The following is a 10,684-nucleotide window of genomic DNA, read 5'->3' on the forward strand; positions in this document are numbered from 1 at the left end:
CGGCGACGGTATAACCGCTAGTGACGAGAGGAGAGAGAATGGAGAGGAGAGGGCGAGTGAGAACGGGTGAGAGTGAGAGGGGAGAGGGGCGGTAAGGGGATTTATGGCGCGATTTCTCGAGGCGTCGCGCAGAAACGGCCGAATTGAGCGTTCTTGTCGGGCCATGTTTTGCCTGCATCTCGGCTACTTTGAGAACCGTGTTGTGCAAGGAATCGTTTTCTCCGTGGCCTACTAAACGCCCTATTTTGGCCCAGCCCATGTGAGAAAAGGCTTCACGACCAACCATTCACGTCCTAAGGGTCCAAGCGAAGTATGGTATGCTTTCTCTATGTGTGCATGGATGCCATGCGTCATGCGTACCTGCCATGATCGGTGCCAACTACAAGTATCAGGTTGTATGCCAAGGGCTCGAACCTTCGCCGGAGCTCGAAAGTTCCTCGCATAGGTATATGCCGATGGTTTCCCTCTGCATCCGTGACATCTTCTTGGCAGCTTGTAGGCATGCTATGCCAAGGTCCTGGACGCCGGCATATATGTGGCTATGTTCAAGGGCCCAACCATCGCATTGCAATGAGGCATTATCGATGGTGCGTTGGTAGGTCGCACCTTATTTGGCTTGTATGGGGAGACGAAAACGGGCTGTTTGAATTCTGGGGCTGAGCCCACATTGTATCCAACACGTTTTTTCTAAAAGAACCCGCGGGTCTGCCTCGGGAGGAACAGCCGAATCGGATGTTCCAATGGATCCTGGACCATTCTCTCACATCCCATCAACTGCTGCCTCGATGTCTTCATCGCCGCCTCTCACGTCCCATCAACTGATGCCTCGATGTCTTCATCGCCGCCTCCAACCCCTCCGCCATTGGCTACTGTGGCAAAGCTCTTCCCCGGATTTTGATATGCGCGTGGCTACGAAGCCAGCTGAGTCCACAACGCAGCGGTGCCGATTGACACGGTCGTGGTACCGGTGTTAAATCGGCCATCCCCCTTCGCGTCGAGGATGATGACGAGCAAGAGGGTGGTCTTAGCAGCCATGGCCGCCGCCGGAATTCAATCGGATTGACCCCCCAATGGGGCCAATTAACCCCTAAAGCGGGTACAAGACGACTCGAGAGTGGCCATGGTGGCGGGTGCAGCCGGCTCTAACTAGGAGATGGAGGTTCCGTCGGTGTTTGTCCCACATCCGTGGCACACTCGGCCCCGAGCGAGGTTCCCACCCTCTTTCCCCCTCCTCCGGCGCCCATGGGGCACCGCTCGTAGCAACTCCAACGTCGCCGCCTAAGGTATGTGGGGAAGGAGCTTTGACATGAAGCGCGGCCCATGCAAGATCGGTGAGGTCGCCTCCTCCTCAGACGGGGCTACACTCACTCTATTCGATGGTGATTTGTATGTTCCCCATTTTCAATCTTGGTTAGGGTTTAACTATATTCAGTCATAGTTCATATGAATTTGGTTAGGGTCGTTCAATTTAGGTTAGAATCATGATCCTGTAAAAATTTATGATATTTCATTACATTAGGAGTAGTACGGTCGCAGGGTACCAGGATGGTGATCGCACCATGGCGTGGTGATCACCACGATGACATTGGCATACATGTCAATGTCAGTGCGTCGATCAACATTCCATGGTGCGGTCACCAATATGCTACCAGTGAGGCAGTGACAAGGGTGCCACTATCACCACACTTGCATTCACAAGCTTGTCAATGACAATGGCATGCACATTTTTTTCATAGCCCTGCTTGCAATCACAAGCATGTCCATGACAATGGCATGTACCACATTCTCATTGACATGCTTGCCACTGCCTCAATGGCATCGCCAGAATGTGGACTGACACTCACATTGCCAATGCAGAACTGAGACTACCTGAGGGACTACCTGGAGGGGCCAACGCAGAGGCTAAAAGACTACATCCGAGGGTGTAGCTCAAGCCTAAAAATGTTGCACTCATGCTTGTCATCGATGATCTGCAAGCGCCTAGGGTGCATCAGGGGCGCCCGGCAAACCTAGGGCACGGTGCCCAATAGAAGGATCTTGCCTTCTTCATGTAGTTGATGGCCCGCAAAAGCACATGTTCGTCAGAGCATGTTTTAGTGGAAGTATTATTTCCTATTTTGTATCGATCCCAACAAGGAGCATAGAAAAGTGTTTACCCAAGGTGTTTATGTCGCACTCAAGGTGCCACTAGTCTTGAGAAAACTGACTGCAAGAATTGAGATGGAAATGGATGAGTATGAATGGATGAATATTGAGTATTGAATAGTGTAAAATTAGAGAACATAAAAGTAAAAAAAACATGAATGTTGTTTGGAGTTGACTACAGATGAGAGACTAGGTGTGGAGAGATTTGGTTCATGGTGATAGTGAATGTGTCAGGTGGAATAAAGACATGAGTGTTTATAATAATTCTTATTAATATGCAAGCAGGCGAGCAACCCATGTGATAGTCAAGACTCATGTTGATAGATTTGCTTAACTCTAATGATCCTTTTGCATGTTACCACATGCCATGGTCAGCACAACAATTAATGTCGTGAGACTAGATCAAGGCTTTAAACTTAATGGCTCCTCGTACTACACGAGTTATACTAGCTCCCCTTTGATATCGACCGTGTCACTCGGGGTTTGCCGATTCACTTAGAAAACAACTTCATGTATATGAGATCTCTGGATCATGTTAATAATTCTTATTAATATGCAAGCAGGCGAGCAACCCATGTGATAGTCAAGACTCATGTTGATAGATTTGCTTAACTCCAATGATCCTTTTGCACGTTACCACATGCCATGGTCAGCACAACAATTAATGTCGTGAGACTAGATCAATGCTTTAAACTTAATGGCTCCTCGTACTACACGAGTTATACTAGCTCCCCTTTGATATCGACCGTGTCACTCGGGGTTTGCCGATTCACTTAGAAAACAACTTCATGTATATGAGATCTCTGGATCATGTTGACCGGACCCTTAAATTAGACAACTAGCATTATGCAAACACAAACAATCCTTCTTGCATAGAATAGTCACACCAATACTCACAAATGGGTGGAAAATTAATATAGGCACATCACATTGATACGTCTCAAATGTATCTATAATTTTTGATGATCCATTCTTGTTTTACACCAATTTGTATATGATTTTCTCATACTTCATTGCACTTTTATACATTTTCCGGCACTAACCTATTAACAAGATGCCAAAGTGCTAGTTCCATGTTTTCTGCTGTTTTGTATTTCAGAAAGTTCTACAGGAAATATTCTCGGAATTGGACGAAACAAAATCTGAAGTCAATATTTTACCGTAACAAAGACAAAGTCAAGAGGGGGGTCGAAGAAGAGGCGCAGGGCGCCACACCTAGGCACGGTGATAAGGGGTTGCCCGATCTTCTCAGCAAGCACGGTGGATGGTGATGAACACACGATGAACACATCGGAGATAACACGATGATGAAGTGGAGGATAACTTGTATGATGCAATGAGTCTCTCGATTGGTCCCTATCGCCAATGCAACAACTCTCAACCCTGCAAGATATTCACAACTCCACACACTTGCGCACGTAGCCGCCGACCATGAAGCGGTAAATTGCAACCTTCTAATTTCCAATGGAACAGCAGATCACACAAACTTTCAGTAGAAAAACACCAGATCAATGTGAATTGGTGTATAGATTCAATAGACTTGCAAAGCAATCAACTATGAACTGGGGTTTATCTTAAACGTGGTCTAAAGTTGTTTTGGGGGCATCTTGGGCACTTACATAGGGGTTCATGACGACCAGAAGTCGAAAAATACGATTACAAACCGACCTAGATCGGGATCTGGTCAAGACTGACTCGGACACGACCGATATGGGGGTCGGTCGACCGGGCCAGGGACCGGGCCTGGCACCGGGCGGGGGCGCCACACTCCCTGGATTGGTGCCCTGTGTGCTCCGGCGCAGGAGCCGGCAGGCGCCGGGTCACCCGGCGTGTGGGCCGGTGGCGCCGGGTTGGCCGACGTGGCGGCCGGTGTTGCCGAGCGTGGCGCCGGCTTGGACTTCTTCTCCCTCCTTCGCGCATGCCTCCCTCTCATCCATCACGCGTCCATGGGATGTCTTCACGTCCAGCACCATGTCCAGCTGTTATCCTCCTCCTCGTGCGATGCTTCCCTTATCCTCGTACCTGATCATACACAAGTCAAAGAACTTAGGCAGTATAAAATTCTTATCAATCAAACTATCATTTAAGAACAAGTTCACATGTTGCTTTAGTAGCTTCGCACGAGCTCTTTTCATAGGTCCAATCCTAACTTCATTGGACTTGAGCTTCATAGCAATATCTTCTTTATCTTGCAATGACGGAGGTAGTAATTCGGTAGGGATGTCCTCATCATCTTCCCCCCTTCAAAAGGCGTCGACATCGACACTCCAAGGTATTCTCCGTCATATGGTGTTAAATCAGCAACATTGAAAGAATTACTGACACCAAACTCATCAGTTGGAAGATCTATAGAGTATGCATTGTCATTGATCTTGGCAATCACTTTGTAAGGACCAGCACCACGAGGAAGCAACTTGGACTTCCGTAGCTTGGGAAACCTATCCTTGCGAAAATGTGCCACTACAACATGACCCCTCCTACAGCAATGCATACATCTGTATCTAAATTCCAATATAGGCGTTGCTAGCTCCTCTACCAACGGATAATGATGCGTTGCGTTTTTGGGTGTCGCAAGGGTACAATGCAACGCATATAGGTCCGTTGGTAACAGGGGCGTTGCTAGGCAGAAACGCATAGGACTAAGGTTTGGCAACGATTACATGTGTTGGTGCCTACACTGCCTGATTGAATTCATGGCACACATAATATTAATTTAACTAGAATAGTGGCCCTCGCAAATGCGAGGGCGTGGCCTTTAATATATTATTAGATGTTTCTGAGAAAAAGTTTTAGGCGCGTAGAACGATCATAATATGCTTAGTGCAGTATCACTTGCATAGTATAGGTCGCTTTGATCACCGAATTTTGCAAGCGCACAATTATAAACTTGACTTCAAAAAAAAAAAAGACAACATAAGTTTCTTGCATGGGATATTAGATTGCAATCAAGCTTCCTAATAGTCTTGATCATGTTGGATATCACGCGAGGTTATTTCTGGATAATATAGATATTGAAGACGTTTTTTTTTATGTACAGTTATAGGAGCCATATTATTTTCTTTGCAAGAGGTTACACTCAATGGAACAAAATCTTTAGAACTAAGTGTGATGTATCAAAAACAATTTAGCTACTCCCTCCGATCTAAATTAATTGACTCTACTTTATCTAGTGCGTATGTGTCTAGTTTGTCAACAAATGCATCTAAATATATCCGTATTTAAACAAAATGAAGTCAACTAATTTGGATTGGAGGTAGTATTTCTAAGGTGACAGATAAGTAAATAATTCCAAGTGGACCTTAAGAATAACGTGATGTACAAAATGACATTCATTCAAATAAAAACGGTGTAGAGTTAAGATATCCATCTAATGGATGCTTTCTAAGCTTACTAAGAAGTCACTCTCAGAGAAAAAAATTCTTACAACGAATAATACTATGAACAAAATAATATCTATTGGACAAACTATTCAACTAAAAATGCTACGAATTTCAATTGAATTATATTTGCGTAAAAAAGATGTTAGAAATAACGCCGTTATACAAAAAGCATTAAAGTTAAGCTGAATTAAAAATAATGAATCAGTGATCCATGCTGAATTAACACGAATCGAGAGAATAAACTTTGGGGCATACATGATGCCGAGTGACATGCAAAAATAAATAAGCAACACTGGTGGTGGAATAAGCGGTTTATGTGGCTGTGAGTATTGCCTAGCCATCAGTCCTCGCCATTTGCACAATATATGGCGAAAGTCGATGTTACACTTTTGTTGTGCACCCTCCCTGATCAGCAAGAGAAATGAAGGCAACTATTGAGAGAGAAACTATCTAAACTGAAATGAACATAGTTTCTTCCAATCATTCTCTATTTGCAAGTAAATTTATAGAAACAGTGCAAAAAAGGAACAAAGTTTGACATAGTGAAAAGTTAATGCTGATTAGTCAGACAACTAAGGATGCCGCTAAGAAGTCAGTTAGTCTAGCCGTGCAGTATCATGTGATTCTAAAAACTATTACTTCATTTATTTGCTCGCTGGCTAAACTATAAAACAGAATGAGTATATTATTTGGCAGAAAACTATTGAAGAATAATACTAATAAACATTTATATGAACATTTCATTGTGATTTAGTTGGATCAAGTATCAAGTGTATCCTACAATCAAAGCCAAGCTTGGTTATTTGTCTTTAAAAATATTTTTGAGAACGTCATGTCATCTTTCTAATTTTGAGTATATATAATCAATGTGGACTCATACCCTGCATTATATCTAAGAGTAACACTAATACATTGTACCTCCTGAGAAAAACTTCTCATGTCCAGGTTCCCTTTTCTCCTCCAAAAGTTAAGCAGGGTTTGGGAGCTTAAAGTTCCGAAAAGTCCAACGTGAGCATATCATGCCCAGGTTCCCTTTTCTCCTCTAGGAGTCTAGGACCTTCTCGAATTAGGCCTGCTAGTAATAGTCGTACCTTCGTAGAGCTACTGCGGAAAAAAAAATCAACATCCAAAAGAAATTTCGGAAGATGTTCCGATGAGTTACGACTTACAATTAATCTTGGTAAAATGCAATTAAAAAGTTCAATTCTAATAGCATACGCTAATCGTACAAGGAAAGCAAACAGAGCTAATACAACTACGAAATGCTTTCATACGTGTTGACGGGCATCGTAATTCCAACTTCACTTGTAAGGCCTGTATGATTTATTCAAAGTGCACATATTTTTGCAAATGCAGAGCAGAATTTAATTTGCCTCTTGTAAACGCACTTACCATTACCATGGTTGACACAATGTGTTCTAAAACTCAAGCGGCAATCCTCTTCTTACTGTCCCTGAAGGAGAAAATGACTAAAGACCCTGAAGGAGAAAATGACTAAACTCAAACTGGAGCTATGCCACTTAAATCTCAGTAATTATGAAATCCTGCAGGTTGACATGCAAACCTCTGCCATATAATAGATTCCTTAGCATGTTAATGCCACGGTTGCAACAATCATTTAAGTTCAGAGATCACTTCTTATATAAATTTCCTGTAAGTACTATGATGCTACACCAATTCTGAACGGACGTTTTTGAGTTTTGAGTCAATTCATCTAATCACAGAATTAAATAAAAATGAAGATCCCATAGATACATCAACTATGTTCGTCCTGCTCCTCCCACAAGCACGCGCTGCCACCACCTCGCAGCCGCCGCCGACGCCGCCGCCCCGCAGCCGCAGTCTACGCCGCCGCTGATAGCGCCACCCCTCCCCCCGTCGCTGCCCCGGCCCCGGCCTCTCCGTCGCAGCCTCGAGGCGCCGCCGCCCGTCCCCCCGTCGCGGGGACTCACGGCCTCGGCCTCTCCGTAGCAGCCGCGAGCCGCCGCCCCCTCCCTTGTCGCGGGGCCCCATCTTGTCCGTCGCAGCCGCGAGCCGCCGCCGTCGCTGGGATCGCCGGCATCATCCAACTCCTACCTGACGAGCGCCGCCCGAGATCACGGCGGACGCGCCTTCTGCCTCCTCATCCATGTCGCCTCCTTCAATCGCTTTTGTGGCCGTCGGTAAACTTCAATTTATTATTCTGATTATCGTAGTATATAATCAGGTAAGCACTAGTTCTACATACAATATCCGAGGGACCACGATTTCCATGTTGGATTCATGATCACCAGGAGTGAAGCACCAGGATACCATAAATACGTCGATTAAAATTCACAGTTGTTAGGAACCTGGACTTTCTTTTGTTGCTAACGCACAACATATCCTTTAAGTTCAGATATTTGATTTGAAATGCAGCAGGAGTAAGTATCAGTACTGATTCTACTATGTATGTGCAGTATTCCAGGAACATGACGATGTCTCTGCTCGATTGTAGACGATCCAAGATGAAATGGTCAGTGCCATGTGTGAAGATAGGAGGTTGGGCTGCTATGAACATAGCAGGTATGGTCCGTGCTATCAATCAGGCATCTATCGTTTTGTATTTGTAATCACACAGAACCTTATGAACTTTCTGTCAATCTAACTTTGCTTGTGCTGATCTGCAGGTGGCTAAAAATGGCGCACATAACAGCCTCCAGCTTTGGTTATGGAGATGGTGAAGGGCTTGAGAGGTTTAGAAAGCAGAGGATGCATTGAGAAGACATCTTATTAGCACATGGATTTGTAAATTTCACTTGTGGTAGTGGCCTGATGTTATGTGCATACATCTCTTGGGGTCTAAATAAATACATCCATCTTGGGGCCTGATGTTATGTGCATACATCTCTTGGATTCTTTGTTTTGTTTTTGCTTATTCCATACTGCTGTTGGATTCTCTTTCTTCCTTGTTATATGTAGACATATATACACAACTTGATTAGCCCCTGTCCATTGTGCTAATGTATAACAAAATTGCAATCAGCTCAAGTAAAGAGCATCTTATCTAAATTGCAATGAGCTCAAGTGAAGAGCATCTTGATTAGATAAATAAATGTTTCATAGAATGACAAAAAAAATGATTCAAAACTCAATATGCCAGTTTATCAAGAACCACATTTTCTCGGTTTTGGATCACATGCCAAGCTGAATTAAATGTGACTAAGCAGATAGTTTGTCCTGACTCGCGCTCCCGTTGCTCCTTTTGGTCCATCTCCTCGCGCTCCTGTTGCACCTTTTTGTCCATCTCATCATGGACTATCTTCAACTCAGGGAACATGTTTTCACATTTCGCTTTATCCTCTGTTCCACGGCATCACGTTATTTTTTCATCTTCCCGTCCATCTCATCGCGCTCCTGCTCTACCTTCTTGTCCATCTAACAAAACGCCCAGCAAGTATAAAAGCTGCTACCCTTCTGATACACTGTGGATGCAATATCTGCCAACAATTCAACCCAACAATTACAAACAGAAGCAAAAGCAGAAATCATGAAGCTTCTCTACATGTATGAATTGTTATTCAGATCAACTTATAAGATAGGAGCATGCCTGTGTAAACAACTAAACAGCACATTGGGAAAGTAAAAGGGCAGTGCAGGGGAGGATTCCTGAGAATTCACACCAGAGTAGCAGCAGACATGACAACCATTAGCCAGCATTAACAAAACTAATGGAGCTCCACATGCACATTCTGCGTAAGGTAAGTTACTTGAGATAGAAATTAATCGACGACCTAAAGTTGCAGATTATAAGCATGATGTTAAAACAATAGATAATGTATAGTGAAAATGACATAGTAATTGACGTGCTACTTTTTTGCAGAAAAGCATCAAGTGGCAATCTAAAAACAACATAGTTTTGGCAAACTTTTTTTTATAGACTTACAGAAGCAGGAAAGTTGCACCTTAGACAGCAATATAACAAAATACACTAATAACCGAAAGCTACAAAAAAAAAGTCCATGCCTTAGTTAAGAACAAAAAGGAAAACATGCTAGAGAGCATGCACACAAAATGAAGACAGGGAGCTCATGTTCTTCCTTTGGTGAAAATTTGTTGATAAAGAGAACCGATGGGTCTTTATACTTCTCCAAATGGGCAGGTTGCAGCAGGCAATAGAAGTTACTTGCAATGAAAAATCAAGATCAGTTCAGAAGTAACCAACAATATGTCGAACTATAAAAAGATAAAAATGAAGCACAGATAATCATGAATCAATCAATAAGCTTTCTATTTATCTGTGTGTTGCAAACAAGAGATATTTGTGCTCAGAACGGCAATGTTTGAATGCTTATAAACTGCAAGGCCCACAGCAGCTCTGCTTACAGTTTGTGATTGTAATAGTTCTCTTGTACAGAATATGTACTGCATACAGCACCTTCTGTTTGAATACTTATAAACTACAGGCCTTCTGTACAACACGAAGTACATATTCTGTTAATAGTTCAGACACATTCTGCATGTAGTCAATAAGCATTCTATGAATCAGTCCATAAGCCTATGATGCAATAGTGCACTACAGGCCTACAGCAGCTCAGAACGGCAGTAGCTCTATTGCAAGATTGTTTAGACAAAAACTAAAGCATCGATGCGTATATATGTTCAACCATTTAGAACTATAATTTCCCCTCTTTTATTTTTTTTAAATAAACATTAAGCACTCACTGCAACATTCAGATTAGTTAGCAGACCAATTGCAAGGCGTGTACTTGGAAGATCGCATGCTTGCACCTAGTTTCAGCACGAACAAGACTAGCGAAACATGAAGGAGGGAGAACGTACAAGTACTTACCAAGAAGTTGCGCCGCCGCCGCCCGCTCCTTCCTCGCCTAGCTCCGGCGGCCAACAATCACTCAGGTCCCCGCCGCCGAACAACCCCGTACCCACCGAGATTCAAATCAAACGCCGCCGCCGCTCCTCCCCTCGCCGGCCACATCCCCTCCGTCGCTGCCCGTGCTGGCCACAACACCGTCAGGTCGGGTCCCCTCTTGGGCCGGGCTCCGCCGCAGCAGTTCCCGTCTGCGCTTGCCCGCAGCCAACAGCAGCGCCACTAGCTCACACCTACTTGGCCCCTGCCGCCCTACCGCTCACCACAAGAACAACATGGAGATCGCCGGGGAGAGACCACCCTTGTCAGGCCC

At 44.2% G+C, this 10,684-nt stretch overlaps 2 long non-coding RNA genes across 2 annotated transcripts; one reads left to right on the forward strand and one right to left on the reverse strand.

The window, feature by feature from the left end:
• The first annotated feature begins 7,693 nt into the window (after positions 1 to 7,693).
• On the forward strand, positions 7,694 to 8,444 carry LOC124650328. Its single transcript, XR_006986952.1, has 2 exons — positions 7,694 to 8,069; positions 8,174 to 8,444. It is a non-coding gene; the product is annotated as an uncharacterized LOC124650328 (long non-coding RNA).
• A 107-nt stretch (positions 8,445 to 8,551) lies between these two features.
• Positions 8,552 to 10,441, reverse strand: LOC124708518. Its single transcript, XR_007005183.1, has 2 exons — positions 10,336 to 10,441; positions 8,552 to 9,668 (listed from the first exon to the last, which is right to left on the reverse strand). It is a non-coding gene; the product is annotated as an uncharacterized LOC124708518 (long non-coding RNA).
• Positions 10,442 to 10,684: the final 243 nt, after the last annotated feature.

Source organism: Lolium rigidum, chromosome 4, assembly GCF_022539505.1.
Source record: "Lolium rigidum isolate FL_2022 chromosome 4, APGP_CSIRO_Lrig_0.1, whole genome shotgun sequence".
NCBI classification, from domain to species: domain Eukaryota; kingdom Viridiplantae; phylum Streptophyta; class Magnoliopsida; order Poales; family Poaceae; genus Lolium; species Lolium rigidum.